General features: G+C 45.3%; 1 long non-coding RNA gene across 1 annotated transcript in view; it reads left to right on the forward strand.

Moving 5' to 3' along the window:
• The window catches only part of LOC139262106 (uncharacterized), an 84,466-nt gene extending 71,160 nt beyond the window's left edge, over positions 1-13,306 (forward strand). Inside the window, exon 3 of the long non-coding RNA XR_011592900.1 lies at positions 10,887-13,306. This is a non-coding gene — a long non-coding RNA (uncharacterized lncRNA). The remainder of the gene's footprint in view (positions 1-10,886) is intronic.
• Positions 13,307-19,251: the final 5,945 nt, after the last annotated feature.

Genomic DNA, 19,251 nt, shown 5'->3' on the forward strand with positions numbered 1-19,251 from the left:
AGCAGCAGACAGACATACCAGTTCAGCTTGAGAGAAACTTATTTGTAAAACTTTAATGGGGCCATTACATGTTTACCAGTGTCGCATTCTAAATGCTCTGGTAAGGTGGTGTCAAGAGAGAAGGGTGGTGTCGGCGGCCGAAGGAGGACAGTCCCTGGACGTTGGGGCAGGAGGCCTTATCCCCTCACAACTTTACCGGTGGCAACGCTCATACATGGACCTGTATGAGGAGCAGTGTGTCAACAGACTGCGCTTCCGAAAGGAGGTTGTTAGAGATATGCCATCTCCTGCAGGAATACCTGCAGCCTCACATCGGCATCAGAACTGCACTGAAAGTCACGGTGGCACTCACCTTCTATGCCTCCGGCTCCTTCCAGGCTGCATCAGGGGACATGTGAGGCATCTCACAATTCACAGCACATCACTCCATCTGCGACATCACACAGGCTCTCCACACCCGTTGAATGGACTTCATTACTGTCATGTATGTACTTTTGGGATCACTAGCCACTAGATGGCATCACTGTTGAAGGCCATAGGGCTGCATGTATGTGTGTGCAGCCCAAGTATAAAAGACCAGCCATTTTGTATATTATTCATGGGCCTTAATAAAGCAGAACCAAGGTCATACCTCTTGGAATTGAACAGTACTCAGTCTAACAGTTATTGCATACACAACATTTGGTGACGAGGCAACAAGAACCTTTGCATGCAAAACTGAGCACAATTGGATTGTTGGAGCGATTTGTGGAAGGAGAAGATTGGGCAGACTTTGTGAGCCATTTGAGCCAGTTCTTCATGACCAACAAAATGGAGGAGGTCGGTGACGCAAATCGGCGCCGGGCGGTGTTCCTCACGGTTTGCGGTCCAAATATTTATGGTCTGATAAAGAATCTACACCTGCCTGTGAGTCCAACAGAGAAGACGTATGAAGAATTGTGTACACTGGTACAGGACCACCTTAAGCCAGACGAATGCATCATCATCTCAAGATACAGATTTTACACTCACATTCGCTCAGAGGGCCAGAATGCAACGAAATTCGTTGCCGACCTGAGACATCTAGCGGGACCGTGTAAGTTCGGGGCTGTGTTGGCAGACATGCTGCGGGACTTCTTTGTAATCGGCATCAACCACGAGGTGATCCTGCATAAACTACTGGCGGTGGAGACGTTGGACTTGAACAGGGCCATCACGATCGCTCAGTCATGCATGACGACAGATAGAAGTATAAAGCAGGTATCAGTGAAAAATCAAAACTTGGCAAGTACTCTAAATATGATTGATTTGGCATTCGGCAGAGCGGCACATGGCAGGGCCTACCCGACTGCGTACGCGAAACCTGTGGCTGCCCAAAGTCCGCCAGCGGGAATGCATCCGATTTCTCCGTGTTGGCATTGTGGGGAAAGTCACCGGCACCAGCAGTGTCAATTTAAGCAATATAGCTGCAAAGGCTGTCAGAGAGTGGGGCATCTCCAGTGCAAGTGTCTGCAGATGAGCAAGCGTGCTGCGACACACCACGTGGAGGATGATGGTCAGACTAGCGCGGATCCGGATATGCAATCCGAGATACCAGAGGAGGAAGTGTATGGACTGTACTCGTTCCTAACTAAGAGCAAACTGATAATGATCAACGTGAAATTTAATGGGGTGCCGGTAGCGATGGAACTGGACACGGGGGTGAGTCAATCAAAAGAACATAAGAACATAAGAATTAGGAACAGGAGTAGGCCATCTAGCCCCTCGAGCCTGCTCCGACATTCAACAGATCATGGCTGATCTGGCCGTGGACTCAGCTCCACATACCCGCCCGCTCCCCGTAACCCTTAATTTCCTTATTGGTTAAAAATCTATCTATCCGTGACTTGAATACATTCAATGAGCTAGCCTTAACTGCTTCCTTGGGCAGAGAATTCCACAGATTCACAACCCTCTGGGAGAAGAAATTCCTTCTCAACTCGGTTTTAAATTGGCTCCCCCGTATTTTGTGCCCCCTAGTTCTAGTCTCCCCGACCAGTGGAAACAACCTCTCTGTCTCTATCTTGTCTATCCCTTTCATTATTTTAAATGTTTCTATAAGATCACCCCTCATCCTTCTGAACTCCACGAGTAAAGACCCAGTCTACCCTCATCTCCGGAATCAGCCTAGTGAATCGTCTCTGTACCCCCTCCAAAGCTAGTATATCCTTCCTTAAGTAAGGCGACCAAAACTGCATGCAGTACTCCAGGTGCGGCCTCACCAATACCCTATACAGTTGCAGCAGGACCTCCCTGCTTTTGTACTCCATCCCTCTAGCAATGAAGGCCAACATTCCATTCGCCTTCCTGATTACCTGCGCACCTGCAAACTTACTTTTTGGGATTCATGCACAAGGACCCCCAGGTCCCTCTGCACCGCAGCATGTTGTAATTTCTCCCCATTCAAATAATATTCCCTTTTACTGTTTTTTTTTCCAAGATGGATGACCTCACACTTTCCGACATTGTATTCCATCTGTCAAACCTTAGCCCATTCGCTTAACCTATCTAAATCTCTTTGCAGCCTCTCTGTGTCCTCTACACAACCCGCTTTCCCACTAATCTTTGTGTCATCTGCAAATTTTGTTACACTACACTCTGTCCCCTCTTCCAGGTCATCTATGTATATTGTAAACAGTTGTGATCCCAGCACCGATCCCTGTGGCACACCACTAACCACCAATTTCCAACCCGAAAAGGACCCATTTATCCCAACTCTCTGCTTTCTGTTAGCCAGCCAATTCTCTATCCATGCTAATACATTTCCTCTGACTCCGCGAACCTTTATCTTCTGCAGTAACCTTATGTGTGGCACCTTATCGAATGCCTTTTGGAAATCTAAATACACCACATCCATCCGGACACCTCCATCCACCATGCTCGTTATATCCTCAAAGAATTCCAGTAAATTAGTTAAACATGATTTCCCCTTCATGAATCCATGTTGCGTCTGCTTGATTGCACTATTCCTATCTAGATGTCCTGCTATTTCTTCCTTAATGATAGTTGCAAGCATTTTCCCCACTACAGATGTTAAACTAAACGGCCTATAGTTACCTGCCTTTTGTCTGCCCCCTTTTTTAAACAGAGGCGTTACATTAGCTGCTTTCCAATCCGCTGGTACCTCCCCAGATTCCAGAGAATTTTGGTAGATTATAACGAATGCATCTGCTATAACTTACGCCATCTCTTTTAATACCCTGGGATGCATTTCATCAGGACCGGGGACTTGTCTACCTTGAATGCCATTAGCCTGTCCAGCACTACCCCCCTAGTGATAGTGATTGTCTCAAGGTCCTCCCTTCCCACATTCCTGTGACCAGCAATTTTTGGCATGGTTTTTGTGTCTTCCACTGTGAAGACCGAAGCAAAATAATTATTTAAGGTCTCAGCCATTTCCACATTTCCCATTATTAAATCCCCCTTCTCATCTTCTAAGGGACCAACATTTACTTTAGTCACTCTTTTCCGTTTTATATATCTGTTTTTATATATTGCGCAAGTTTACCCTCGTAATCTACCTTTCTTTTCTTTATTGCTTTGTTGCTAATCGATAATGAGCCAGAGGGCATTCGACAAGATGTGGGATACTAAGGCTGTGAGGCCCAGGCTGAGTCCAGTCAATGCCAAGTTGCGCACATACACCAAAGAACTCATAACGGTGATTGGCAGTGTCACAATTAAAGTGTCGTATGACGGTGCGGTTCATGAGTTACCACTATGCATTGTCCCAGACAATGGGCCAACACTGTTCAGCAGGAACTGGCTTGAAAAAAATCAAATGCGATTGGAACAACATCAAGGCGTTGTTGTCAGAGAAAGATACATGTGCCCAAGTACTGAGCTAGTTCCCCTCGCTGTTCGAACCAGGCATCGGCAACTTCACAGGAGCCAAGGTGCAGATCCACATGGACTCAGATGCAAGGCCCGTCCAGCATAAAGCTCGGGCAGTTCCGTATATGATGAGGGAGAAGGTCGAAATTGAACTGGTCAGACTCGCGCATATCACCAGTTGAATTTAATAAATGGCCCAGCCTCATTGTTCCTCTGTTGAAAAGTGATGGCACAGTCAGAATCTGTGGAGATTATAAGGCTACGATCAACAGGGTTTCAAAACAGGATCAGTACCCGTTACCGAATCTGATGACTTGTTTGCAATGCTAGCCGGGGGGAAGTCGTTCACCAAACTGGACTTGATGTCGGCCTACATGCCACAGGAGCTGGTCGAGATGTCGAAGAGACTTACGTGCATTAACACGCATAAAGGACTGTTTATTTATCACAGGTGCCCTTTTGGAATTCGCTCGGCTGCAGCAATATTTCAGAGGAACATGGAGAGTCTACTGAAGTCTGTTCCCAGAACCGTCATGTTCAAAGATGACACCCTGATCACAGGTCGTGACTCCGAGGAACATCTGAACAACCTGGAAGAAGTTCTACATCGTCTGGACAAAGTGGGACTCAGACTGAAATGCTCGAAGTGCGTCTTCATGGCACCAGAGGTCAAATTCCTGGGAAGGAAAATTGTTGCTGATGGCATCAGGCCCACGGACACGAAAACCAAGGCCATCGAGAATGCACCCAAGCCGTAGAATGTGACGGAGCTGCATTCATTCCTGGGTCTACTCAACTACTTCGGTAACTTCCGACCTAAATTAAGCACCTTAATAGAACCACTGCACAGGCTGCTAAGAAAAGGCGACAACTGGGTGTGGGGTACGTCTCAAGACAGAGCTTTTGACAAAGCCACTAATCTGCTTTGCTCTAACAAGCTACTGGTAAATTATGACCCATGTAAATGTTTAGTATTGGCCTGTGATGCTTCATCATATGGAATTGGTTGCATACTCCAACAAGCTAATGAGTCAGATAAACTTCAACCGGTTGCGTATGCTTCAATAAGTTTGTCCAAAGCGGAAAGAGCATACAGCATGGTAGAGAAAAAAGCATTAGCCTGTGTGTATGGGGTTAAAAAGATGCATCAATACCTGTTTGGTCTTCGGTTTGAACTAGAGACAGATCACAAGGCGCTCATTTCACTGTTCTCTGAAAACAAAGGTATCAATACTAATGCTTCATCCTGGTTCCAGAGGTGGGCGCTGACATTATCCGTTTATGATTATGTCATTCGCCATAGACCTGGCACAGAGAATTGTGCCGATGCTTTGAGCTGGAGGTGGAAATGCCACAACTGGCATCCCTATTGTTAGTTATGGATGCTTTTGAGAGTGAAGGAACCCCTGTCACGGCTCAACAAGTTAAGACCTGGACCAGCCAGGACCCGATTTTATCGGTGGTGAAGAGTTGCATCCTCAAAGGTGATTGGCCTGCCATACCCAAGTAAATGTGCGAGGAGACCAAACCTTACATTCGTCGCAAAGACAAACTGTTTATTCAGTCGGATTGTATACTGTGGGGCAATCGTGTTGTTATGCCCAAGAAAGGGAGAGAGAAATTTGTATGTAAGCTACATAGCACACATCCCGGCGTTGTAATGATGAAGGCCATCGCCATGTCTCATGTATGGTGGCCGGAAATTGACTCTGAGCTGGAATCATGTGTGCACCAGTGCAACACTTGCATGCAGCTCACAAAGCACCAGCGGAATCACTGGTGAGTCTGTGGTCATGGCCGTCCAAATTATGGTCCAGGATCCACATAGACTTTGCAGGTCCCTTCCTGGGTAAGATGTTTTTAGTTGTGGTGGATGCATATTCGAAGTGGATAGAGTGTATAATCATGTCATCCAGCACATCCACAGCTACCATTGAGAATCTCAGTGTCATGTTCGCGACACATGGTCTGCCTGACATCGGTGTTAGCGACAATGGATCGTGCTTCACCAGTCAGGAGTTTCAAGAGTTCATGAAACTCAATGGTATCAAACATGTAAGGTCAGCACCGTTCAAACCTGCATCCAATGAGCAAGCAGAACGTGCTGTCCAAATCATAAAGCAGAGTATGAAGCGAGTGCACCCTGACTTGAATAATCATGTTGAATATAGAAGACAAAGTCAACAAGGGTATTACGATCGTGTAGCTATGTCAAGCGATATTTCTATAAATTATCCTGTATATGTTCTGAATTATGATCAGGGTCCAAAGTGAATCGCTGGTACTGTCATGGCCAAGGAGGGCAACAGAGTATTTATTATCAAGCTCAAAAATGGGCAAACAGGCAGGAAACATATGGATCTTACAAAGCTGCGGCACACAGACGAACCGGAACAGTCGGAGGAAGAGACAATGGACGACCAACCAACCTACTCCCAGTCATCAGAGGACTCCGTGGTCATCATGAATCGGGACTTTCAATCACTGACACGTTCAATGAAAATCCACCAGGTCAGCCACCCAGCCACCAGTCACAACAGACTCTGAACACTCACCCAAGGCTGGAGTTGAACCGAGATGGTCAACCCGGGAGCGTAAAACATCGGACCGTCTCAATTTGTAAAAGACTGTGTTAATATCTCAGAGGGGGGTATTGTCATGTATGTACTTTTGGGATCACTAGCCACTAGATGGTGTCACTGTTGGAGGCCATTGGGCTGCACGCACGTATGTGCAGCCCAAGTATAAAAAGGCAGCCATTTTGTATATTAGTCTCTTTGGGCCTTAATAAAGCAGAGCCAAGATCATACCTCTTGGAGTTAAATAGTACTCAGTCTAACAGTTATTGCATACACAACAATTACTTTCCCGATGATCAGGGAGAAACAGAATGAGCTGCATGTGGATTTGCCAGGATAGCGGGCTTCCTGAGGGTCCAAGGAGCAATTGACTGCACGCATGTGGCCTTGAGCACTGCTGTGTGTCTGAGGGAGCCAGGACCGATGGCCCAGCATGATGCCCTGGATGAGCTTAGGGCCTTGAAGGCCCGGCTGCTGACAGCCCTGCCTAAGAATGAGCGGCAACTGTGTGGGATGGCTGGGGTGCAAACCGTGGCAGGTGCAAAGGGGAAATAGCAGTTTCGGGAGACCGAATAATATCTTCCTGAGAGAGGACATCACGTTCCATCTCAACCGATGGCCTGTCACTCCCCCAGGGCAGAGCCTCAGCATCCAGAACAATAAGGTGGAGTGCAGATTGCAGTCCTACTTCGGCACAGTTACCTCCCCTTTGGACTGATGGGGCACCAGACACGATGCTAGCAATCAATGCTTTCATGGCATCAATTGATCCTGCATCAGAGCAGTCAGTGCATTGATGCCAGCATGCACTGGTGACATGGCAGAATTCAGGTGTTGCGTGGTCTCAGCCTGCCGCTCAAAGGCTACTGCCATGTCAGCCATGGCACGCGTCATCATGTCTTGGATCCCATGGTCACTTGTGGCGCCCAGCATCCATTGTAGTCTACCAAGGATGGGCTCGATGGGCCCCCGAAACACAAATGCAAAAGGTTGAGGCGGCCTCTGCCACATTCAACGCAAGTGCATCCACACTCTGTGGGATCCCCGCCAATGCACCCATGAGCTCATGGTGTATCTGCTTTGACTTCTTGGACATAACCTCAAAGTACAGGTCTTCATCTGCCTGTCTGTGAGCAGACTCATGGGTGGACTTACCCTCCGGAGAGCTGGCCCGAGCTTCCCCTCACACTCGGCGTTGCTGCAGGCCACTGGGGCCAGGAGCCTCAGGTTCAGCCAACTCTGGGAAGATGGCCTTCTTCCATCTAGGTGCTCTCCGCACTCAATGCAAATGTGGACGTCTCGCTCTGTCCCGGCACACTGCTTTCCACCTCCTCCTCCTCATCTACCCCGTCGTCTGAAGACGTCTGCTGACGGGCAGGCTGCCACTCTTCTGGCTCATCATTTGTAAGCACAAAGCAAAAGAAGTGCAGTTATCAGCTGGGGAGGGGGCAGGAAGGCAAGAAGGAGGGGAGCATCGTTATTTTGGTTGCAACATCTTGCAAGGCATGTGGTCTCAAGGCAAAGGGGACTCACACAAAACACCCATCTCAATCACTTACCGTCACTATCGAGCAGGGGCTCTGCCTCCCCACCCTACACCACCAAGATTGCAGCGCCCATGGGGGCGGACACTCGCTCCTCCACCTTGGTGAGATCCTGGAGGTAGGGCTCACCTCCGCCTCTCAATGCAGCTCGTGCATATTATGTACGGGTTTGACCTGCAAAGACAAAAACAAAAAGTTGTAAGTAGCTGTGTAGGTGTTGGTGTGCCACATGTGTCTACAGTAGGGTACTCACGAGTAAGATGGTGAAGTGTGCATATCTGCATTTCATCCTACATGGCATCGCACAGTGTATGTGTGAACGGTGGGTCTGGGGCAACTACCAGTAAGTATGAGGCTCAGGACTGCAACATGATATGAAGAGTTGAAAGGTGCTGGTAGGTGGACAGGCTGAGTAAGGATTTAGAAGGTGAGAGATGCTTGGATGGGAAGGGCATGTCTGGTGAGGCGATGGAGAGGTCTCAGGCTGACTTCAGCAAGGAGGAGCATGGCCTGGTAGGCAGAGCAAAATCTTTACATTGTATGAGAGAGGGAGGTTCATGTGAAGACGTTGGAAGGTGAATGGAAAGGGTACTCACCCTGATGATCATAGTCAGGCCGTTGAGTGTATTGCGACATTGGGTCGCTGTTGTGGGCACCACGCTCTGTGCTGTAACGTGCTTAGCCACCTCTCTCCACAGCCTTGTCAAATCCCGAGGCGCTGGCATTCATCCCCCTCCCCCAGGCTGGAGGGCATTCCAGCAAATTTCCATTGCCTCCAGCAAGGCATCAAGGGCGATGGGTGAGAAGCGGGTAGATAGCTGGCGTCCTCCTTGATCCTCCATTTTCGCGCTCTGAAGACCCTGTGGAGATGGAACTGCTCATGCGCGAACTTGAGTTGCCGCGCCTTTAAGACTCGGCTGTTCCTGGGGTCTGACTCAGAGTTCCACACATGCGCAATGAGTCTGTCAAATGTACCGACCAAACCTTCGTTATCGCCCCCCACCCCCAGCTGTAATGTGCAATGGCTGATTTACCTATTGCCCCCGTCAGCTCCTCACCCGATTCTGACGAATTTCTGGGCGGAGGGTGCAAATTTTTTCAAGGCGCTAAAATTACCGCTCCGCCTGGGTTTCCGCCCCAAACTCGGTGCAACTGAATTTCTCTCCCCCAGGTTCTCAAAACTTAGTAACTCGTTTTCAATTTGCATTTAATTCTGAGATTTATACGCTTTAAACCCAAGGATGGTACCATCTACTTATTATTTTGATATTTCCTTTATCTTAGAATCATATAGCATGGAGGAGGCCATTCGGCCCATTGTGCCTGTGCCAGCACTTTGATAGAACTATCCAATTAGTCCCACTCCCCTGCTATTTGCCATAGCCCTGCAAATTTTGCATCTTGAAGTCTTTATCCCATTCTCTTTTGAAAGTCATCTTTGAATCTGTTTCCACCACCCTTTCAGGCAGTGCATTTCAAATTGCAACAACTCACTGCATAAATGTTTTTTCTCACCTCATCTCTGGTTCTTTTGCCAATTAATTTAAATATGTGTCCTCTGGTTACCGACCCTTCTGCCATTGGAAACATTTTCTTGTTATTTACTCTATCAAAACCCTTAATGATTTTAAACACCTCTATCAAATCTCCCCTTAGCCTTCTCTGCTCTAAGGAGAACAATCCCAACTTCTCCAGTCTCTACACATAACTAAAATCCGTGGTACTATTCTAGGAAATCTTTTCTGCACCCTAAGGCCTTAACATCTTTCCTAAAGTGTGGTGCCCAGAATTGGCCACAATAACCCAGCTTGGGGCTCAACCAGTGTTTTTTAAAGTATTCGCATAACTTCCTTCCTGTTGTACTCTATGCCTCTATTTATAAAGCCAAGGATCCCATATGCCGTTTTAACAGCCTTCTCAACCTGCCCTGCCGCCTTCAATGATTTGTGTACATACACCCCTAGGTCTCTCTGTTCTGTACCCCCTTTAAAATTGTACCATTTAATTCATATTGCCTCTCCTCATTCTTTTGACCAAAATGCATCATTTTATACTACTCTGCAATAAATTGCATCTGCCATGTGTCAGCCCATTTGACCTGTCTGTCTATGTCCTCCTGATGTCTGGTACTATCCTCCTCACTGTTTACTACAATTCAAGTTTTGTTTTATTTGCAAACTTCAAAATTATGCCCAGTATACCCAAGTCCAGTTCATTAATATAGTGCAAAACGCAGTGATCCCAACACCGAGCCCTGGGGGACACCACTGCACAGCTCTCTTCAATTTGAAAAATATCGGTTCACCACTACACTCTGCTTCTGTCCCTTAGCCAATTCTGTATCCACACAACCATGTCACCTTTAATCCCATGGGTTTCAATTTTGCTAATATGTGGCGCTTTATCAAACACCTTTTGAAAGTCTATGTACACAACAGCAACCACACTACCTTCATCAACCCTCTCCGTTACTTTATCAAAGAACTCAATCAAGTTAGTCAAACACAATTTGCTTTTCACAAATCCATCCTGACTTTCATTTAATAACATTTATTAATCTTCTCGCCTAATTTTGTCAATAGTATGATGTCCTCTACTACCAGACTTGGCCCTCTATCTAACTATTTCAAATATAAATATAAATAGGATTATCACAGTTAACAAAATTGAGATCTTAGAGTGCAAATGATTGAGTTTTGAAGACAGTAACTGGTTTGGTATAAAAGCTGGTTTGGTATGTTGTAGACGCAATAGTATGTAACAGCCACTAGAGGGCTTTCTTTGAAGATTTAAAACATACTGGGGTAGAAATTCAGAAACCTGACGCACTTACCATTTTCAAAGTGCTTTTCCGCTGCGCCGGATGAGATGGCCTCTTTCGCGAAATTTAGCACTTTGTCTTTTTTTTCAGGCGGACGAGAAGTTAAGCGGCAGATCGCCAACAAGAGGGATGGAAGTGGAGGCAGGACGGAGTCATCGCCACCATCAATCATTAACAAAGCGGCCACCTGGGAGGGTTTTGGCCGGGCCAGCGGCCTGGCACCCAAGAGGTACCCTGTTGGCAGCCCGGCCAAACCCAGGGGCATAATTGACGGCCTGACCTGGCAGTTGGCTGAAAAGAAAAAACATGGCAGCCGCGGCAGTGCTCCCTTCCCTTGAAGGGCCGCTGAGCTGCCATGGCTCACACACTGAAAGCAAGGTGCACCGACAGAAAAAGCTGTGCAGCGGATCAAAGATTTTTGGAGCTAAATTTCGCTGGAGGTGCAAGAGATCGGCAGCGTGCTCTTTGATGATGCACTTAGGACAGGTCTGCGGTCAGAGGGTGGAAGTGGGGACTGCTGGAAAAACCCCCGAGGTGAACTTCACTGGCGGAGGCAATTCGACCGCAAATTAGCGGCCACTCGACTCCGCTGCTTGGCCGCCGCTTTCGGCAGTAAGAGGCCTTTTCGGGAGACTGAATTTTTACCCCAGTGGGTGTATTTAGAAATAATGGCCCTGAATTTGCAGTCGGTATGACAATGTACCCTCAGAGTAAGCACTAAATCCTGAACTTGCATTTTGTCAAGTTCCGAATAGACAGTTAATCTGCTGCGACTTTCAAGACCTCATTGAAATTGAAAAGTTGGGCAAAGTGCCCATCAACTGCACATCAATTACACTGGAAAATGTAATGGCTAATGCATAAGGGGAGAAGGGGTGCATTAAAAAATTGTATAATAATTAAAAACAAACACATGAAAGAAACTACCAGGCAGTTGTAAAGGCTTGGTTTCTTCTAATAAATAACTGTACCTACTCCAAAGTAGTCCCCTTGCTTTTTAAAGCCAAGTACTGTACTTGTCAAATAAATATAAATAGTATCACACCGTTTAATTTACAAGTTCATTGATGTTGAGTTGAAATGTTTCCTGATTGGCTTACGCTCAGGTGCACCCCTGGGATCCGTGGGCCACTACACTGCGCAAAACTCCACAACGTTTCAAAACAAGCTTTCGCTTGGGGTTTCGCACCAGTTAAGTGCGAATTTCATCGGGAGGTCAATGGCGGACTCCTTAGCTACGCCGCCGACCGCAATTTCAGGGACAATTTTACTTTAAAACCTACGCTAGTAAATGAAAACTGAACTCACTCTGATCTTCTGCAGCTTTAAATGTACCATTTGCTTCTGACCAAAGGCCATGTACTAACACAGCCTCCCAACTGTGAATGGTACCAGTTAACCAGACCCTCTTTTTTTTCTCTTTATCCAATATTATGCCTTAGCCATTGCAATGAAACTGCAACATGTAAAATGGTACTTTACAGGAAGCTACTTTTGTGCTCTGAAATCTTATTGGACAAAATTAAAGATAGATGATGGTGTCCACTCATCGTTAATTCAGACAGGTAAAACCTAACATTGATCCTTCCTTAAGATTGTGGCTTTCTGTGTGCTCTCACTCATTTTATTTTAATGTAATAATCAGACTTATCATCAAGTTTTAGCACTGTGGCACCATAGTGTAAGGTTTAGTGACCATGAAGATGAATCCATGTGAATAATAATCAATAGTGTAACTTATAACCCCATTTTATCCCATTGTTCTGATGTGTTGCAATACCTCTACTGTTTTATCAACTATAACATCAACCTTAAAGTTAATAATAAACACTTGTAACTTTTGGAGAACGGTAATCTATTGGTGTAGACATAGTGCAAGGACTTTGCGGAGCCTTTCTCTCCTTCCCTGCACATTTACAGCTATGGTTATCTTTGTCAATATAATACACATTCAAAAGTCATGGGTTATTATCTTTGATGTTTAATTCGCCTGCATGTAAAATTTAATATCCTGTCACACCACATACCACACAGTATAAGATTTGTGAATTACCCGCATATAAATTAGCAAGAGAGGGAAAATGAGGATGCATCTCTTTACACAAAAGGTTGTTAAGATCTAGAATGCACTACCTGAAAGGGTGGTGGAATCAGATTCCATAGGAACTTTCAAAAGGCGATTGGCCATGTACTTGAAAAGGACTAATTTTCAGGGTTATGTGGAAAAAGCTAGGGTGGGGGACTAAATTTGACAGCTCTTTCAAAGAGCCGTCATAGGCACGATAAGTCAAATGGCCTCCTTCTGTGCTGTAAGATATGATTCTATAAAGTATAATAATGACCCACACAGTGGATAATCCAGGGTATGAAAAATGCAATACAAAATCAGGTAACGCAGAAATAATAAACACGTAAATTAAAAAGCTAAGTAAGAATGAAGACAGCTTAGTAGTTAAAATGTCAAAGATTATGATTATGGCATATTATGAAAAATTAAGTGTATCTATTTGTCAGCAGAGGTTTTTGGCAATTATACTTCTCTCTGGTTTTCCAAAAAAACACAATATATATGTTTTGTGCAAAATAAATATTTTTTATATAGCCATTTGGCTCAGATTACACTTGGTACAATCAGATGCATGCTAATCACTTGGGGCTAGATTTTCCTCTTTTTTTGCATGGATAATGCCCACTTTAATGCTGAAATGATGTATAACCCCCAGATATAACCCATTTAGTCACAAAATGGAAATTGATGCACGTTTTTCGGATACTTATCGCCGAGCGTTACTTTCCTCATGTGTGTAACGCCGGGTGAAGTGGGATTTTTAGAAACCCACTGTAGTAATATGGAGTTGAAGTCTGGGAAATATGTTCAGAAAGTATGTCAAGCTGCATTTGTCCAGCAACAATCAGATGGTAAGTCACCTTCAAGAGGATGTGGTGGCAAGCTTAACAAAGATAGACATGCTGACTTGCGGTTAGGCTAGGTGTTGAACAACAGGAAACCTGGCTTGTTGCTTTGTAAAGTCCCCAATGTAAAGTCCCCAGTGTAATGGAACAGGTGACGTACATCGACTGCGTTTTTTTGGTTTTAAATACTGTACGCTGGTAATCAAAGGTTGAGTCGGCTGGTGAAGGGTTGAAGAACTCTAAGCCGTACTCCCTTGGCCAAGCTATAAGTATTTGCAAAATAAACTTTATTTGAATTCTTTATCAGACTCTTGTATTGAGCCTTTATTTTGGGTTTCACAATAAATTTGCCGACGAGGATGGGATATCCAGAACATGTCGGAGTGAGTAAGTTTAAAATTACATGATCTCTGTGACAAGACTGTCTGTCGACCGGATATATCGAACTGTGAGAGCCTGCTAAAGAACAAATTTGTTGCCACGTGAGTTAGTATAAAGTCATTGATTTAGTTTAAAGTCATTGGTAAGAAATTATACCGATGAAAAAAGGCTAAGATTTAAGATAGAGATTGGATTAAACTATCGATTGGAGAGACATCAAGTCATCGGACAGGTGACTTAGATTGTCAGACCATATAATGGCATCGGGGAAAGGATTAGACTGGAATTCGGACAGTTCCCTTACTAAATTCTATGCAGATGACCGAAAGGGGTTAATTGACAAAATGTTAAAAGACGGGTGGGTCCCGTCACAAGAACCAGCCGAACAAAAGGCTTGATGGGAAAATGAGAAAACTAAGAGAGCCCAGAAAGCTAGTATAATTATAGTGCGACAGTTTTTCAAATTTAGTGACAAGATGAAACCCAAAATTGAGGAATTAGGGTAATCAAGGGAAGAAGTAAAGAAACAAAGAGAAACTAATGAACATTGTTGTGTGTCGGGCTCTTTGGGAGACCCGGAGACTACGACAGGGATGAAGGCGGGGAGCTGGAGGCACCCCCTTCTTATGAAAAGACGGGAGCTACGGCACCCGAGTATGACCTAGAGGATGATACTAAGCTTCCTGCAGCTCCGGTGTGATCGTCTGGCATAGGACAGGGAGTTGGCCGTCAAGTAACAGTGAAATACATATCGTTTACCCCTTTGGAGAAACACGGAATCCTCAAGGATCCACCCGCTCTGGAGGAAAAATACGGCAATTCTGAATTTTGGAGATTGTTAAGGGAAATGTATGACATCCATGAAGAGTAAGTAAGGGACATACCGCTGACAACAAATAGTCATGGGAATTGAGAAACTCGAGTTGGGACCAGAGGTGTTCTGACAAGGTACATAGTAGATTAAAAAAAATAATGATTAAACAAAATTGGAGACCAGACGACTCACCCGCGGCACAAAGGAAGTGGTGGGAGTTGGAACAGAAACAAAGAGGAGAAAGTCCTCATTTTAGTGCCTCACGCGTATTGTGAATAATACCGCAGGTAAAAGGTTCACAGCCAGATAGGGAATGGAAGACCAACAGGAAGAGCAGTGCAAGGACGGTAGTGCAGGGATCCCCTGCGATCATCCCCTAACAAAACAGATACACCGCTTTGAGTACTGTCGGGGGGATGACTCATCAGGGGAGGGCAGCAGCAGCCAAGTTCAAGGCACCATGGCTAGCTCTGCTGCACAGGAGGGCAGGAAAAAGAGTGGGAGAGCGATAGTGATAGGGGATTCAATTGTAAGGGGAATAGATAGATGTTTCTGCGGCCGCAACCGAGACTGCAGGATGGTATGTTGCCTCCCTGGTGCAAGGGTCAAGGATGTCTTGGAGCGGGTGCAGGACATTCTGAAAAGGGAGGGTGAACAGCCAGTTGTCGTGGTGCACATTGGTACCAATGATATAGGTAAAAAACGGGATGAGGTCCTAAGGGACAAATTTAAGGAGCTAGGAGCTAAATTAAAAAGTAGGACCTCAAAAGTAGTAATCTCGGGATTGCTACCGGTGCCACATGCTAGTCAGAGTAGGAATCGCAGGATAGCTCAGATGAATACGTGGCTTGAGCAGCAGTGCAGCAGGGAGGGATTCAAATTCCTGGGGCATTGGAACCGGTTCTGGGGGAGGTGGGACCACTACAAACCGGACGGTCTGCACCTAGGCAGGACCGGAACCAATGTCCTAGGGGGAGTATTTGCTAATGCTGTTGGGGAAGAGTTCAACTAATATGGCAGGGGGATGGGAACCAATGCAGGGAGACAGAGGGAAGCAATATGGAGACAGAAGCAAAAGACAGAAAGGAGATGAGTAAAAGGGGAGGGCAGAGAAATCCAAGGCAAAAAACAAAAAGGGCCACTTTACAGCAAAATGCTAAAGGGTCAAAGTGTATTAAAAAGGCAAGCCTGAAGGCTCTGTGCCTCACTGCGAGGAGTATTCGGAATAAGGTGGATGAATTAACTGTGCAGATAGCAGTTAACGGATACGCTGTGGTTGGCATCACGGAGACATGGCTCCAGGGTGACCAAGGCTGGGAACTCAACATCCAAGGGTATTTAACATTTAGGAAAGATAGACAGAAAGGAAAAGGAGGTGGGGTGGCATTGCTGGTTAAAGAGCAAATTAATGCAATTGTAAGGAAAGACATTAGCTTGGATGATGTGGAATCGGTATTTGTGGAGCTACGGAATACCAAAAGGCAGAAAACACTAGTGGGAGTTGTGTACAGACCTCCAAACAGTAGTAGTGATGTTGGGGAGGGCATCAAACAAGAAATTAGGGGTGCATGCAATAAAGGTGCAGCAGTTATCATGGGTGACTTTAATATGCATATAGATTGAGCTAACCAAACTGGAAACAATACGGTGGAGGAGGATTTCCTGGAGTGCATAAGGGATGGTTTTCTAGACCAATATGTCGAGGAACCAACTAGGAGGGAGGCCACCTTAGACTGGATGTTGTGTAATGAGAGAGGATTAATTAGCAATCTCGTTGCGTGAGGCCCCTTGGGGAAGAGTGGCCATAATATGATGGAATTCTACATTAGGATGGAGAAGGAAACAATTAATTCAGAGACCATGGTCCAGAACTAAAAGGGTAACTTTGAAGGTATGAGGCGTGAATTGGCTAGAATAGATTGGTGAATGATACTTAAGGGGTTGACAGTGGATGGGCAATGGCAGACATTTAGAGACCGCATGGATAAATTACAAAAATTGTACATCCCTGTCTGGCATAAAAATAAAAAAGGGAAGGTGGCTCAACCGTGGCTATCAAGGGAAATCAGGGATAGTATTAAAGCCAAGGAAGTGGCATACAAATTGGCCAGAAATAGCAGCGAACCCGGGGACTGGGAGAAATTTTAAACTCAGCAGAGGAGGACAAAGGGTTTGATTAGGGCAGGGAAAATAGAATACAAGAGGAAGCTTGCAGGGAACATTAAAATGGACTGCAAAAGTTTCTATAGATATATAAAGAGAAAAAGGTTACTAAAGACAAACGTAGGTCCCCTGCAGTCAAAATCAGGGGAAGTCATAACTGGGAACAAATAAACGGCAGACCAATTGAATACTTTGGTTCGGTATTCACTAAGGAGGACACAAACAACTTTCCGGATATAAAAGAGGTCAGAGGGTCTAGTAAGAAGGAGGAGCTGAGGGAAATCCTTATTAGTCAGGAAATTGTGTTGGGGAAATTGATGGGATTGAAGGCCGATAAATCCCCAGGGCCTGATGGTCTGCATCCCAGAGTACTTAAGGAGGTGGCCTTGGAAATAGCGTATGCATTGACAGTCATTTTCCAACATTCCATAGACTCTGGATCAGTTCCTATGGAGTGGAGGTAGCCAATGTAATCCCACTTTTTAAAAAAAGAGGGAGAGAGAAAACAGGGAATTATAGATCGGTCAGTCTGACATCGGTAGTGGGTAAAATGATGGAATCAATTATTAAGGATGTCATAGCAGGAGGATGCTATGAGGCTGCAGAGTGACTTGGATAGGTTAGGTGAGTGGGCAAATGCGTGGCAGATGAAGTATAATGTGGATAAATGTGAGGTTATCCACTTTGGTTATAAAAACAGAGAGACAGACTATTATCTGAATAGTGACAGATTAGGAAAAGGGGAGGTGCAACGAGACCTGGGTGTCATGGTACATCAGTCATTGAAGGTTGGCATGCAGGTACAGAAGGTGGTTAAGAAGGCAAATGGCATGTTGGTCTTCATAGCGAGGGGATTTGAGTACAGGGGCAGGGAAGTGTTACTACAGTTGTATAGGACCTTAGTGAGGGAACATCTGGAGTATTATGTACAGTTTTGGTCTCCTAACTTGAGGAAGGACTTTCTTGCTATTGAGGGAGTGCAGCGAAGGTTCACCAGACTGATTCCCAGGATGGCGGGACTGACATATCAAGAAAGACTGGATCAACTGGGCTTGTATTCACTGGAGTTCAGAAGAATGAGAGGGGATCTCATAGAAACGTTTAAAATTCTGATGGGTTTCGATAGGTTAGATGCAAGAAGAATGTTCCCAATGTTGGGGAAGTCCAGAACCAGGGGTCACAGTCTAAGGATAAGGGGTAAGCCATTTAAGACCAAGATGAGGAGAAACTTCTTCACCGAGAGAGTGGTGAACCTGTGGAATTCTCTACCACAGAAAGTTGTTGAGGCCAATTCACTAAATATATTCAAAAAGGAGTTAGATGTAGTCCTTACTACTAGGGGGATCAAGGGGTATGGCGAGAATGCAGGAATGGGGTACTGAAGTTGCATGTTCAGCCATGAACTCATTGAATGACGGTGCAGGCTCGAAGGGCCGAATGGCCTACTCCTGCACCTACTTTCTATGTTTCTATGTTTCTCAATAGTTATGACAATGAAAAGCATAGAGATTTAAACTGTGTAATCAAAGTTGACATTGATTAATGGTGTCTGTGTTTGTTGGCTTTCGAAACAAAGGAAGTTAACTCTTTCACAGGCAGCTGTGAACTCTGTTTTAATTCAGTGGGCGATACCTTTTGAATACTGGAGATTTTCTTAATTTGAAGACAATTTTAGGATCAGTTTCTCCAGGCCCTCAAGGACCTGGCAAGGGACTGAAAGCCAGCGGTCATCACTCAGAGTGTAGGCGATCCTCGGATCCACATTACAGCATTGTTAGGGAGCCAGCAGGATACAGGCGCCTCTGTCTCAATGACAGACAGCCCCCTACCCACAACTAAATGGACAGTTCTAATCACAGGGTTGGAGGGTCTGCCACCGAATGGCACTATCCGAAGATGCAAGGGGGTTCAATGAAAATGTTAGGAATCTCTGTGATATCCCACCGAACAGCATGTATATCCTGTAACCTTGATAGTGTCTCTATATGGACATCCCTTAGCGATTGCAACTATTATCGCGACTATTATTATGACCATAAGGACTTTGAGGAATCTTATGCAAAAAAATGGAAAAATAGTATGACATAGATTCACATGTTAGAAATCATAAACCTAAGGTAATTATGGTATGCATCAGGGCAGAACGAACATTTCAACCCAGGTATTACAATTTCATTTATAAAG

The sequence above is a fragment of the Pristiophorus japonicus genome, chromosome 4 (genome assembly GCF_044704955.1).
Source record: "Pristiophorus japonicus isolate sPriJap1 chromosome 4, sPriJap1.hap1, whole genome shotgun sequence".
In the NCBI taxonomy this organism is placed as follows: Eukaryota; Metazoa; Chordata; class Chondrichthyes; family Pristiophoridae; genus Pristiophorus; species Pristiophorus japonicus.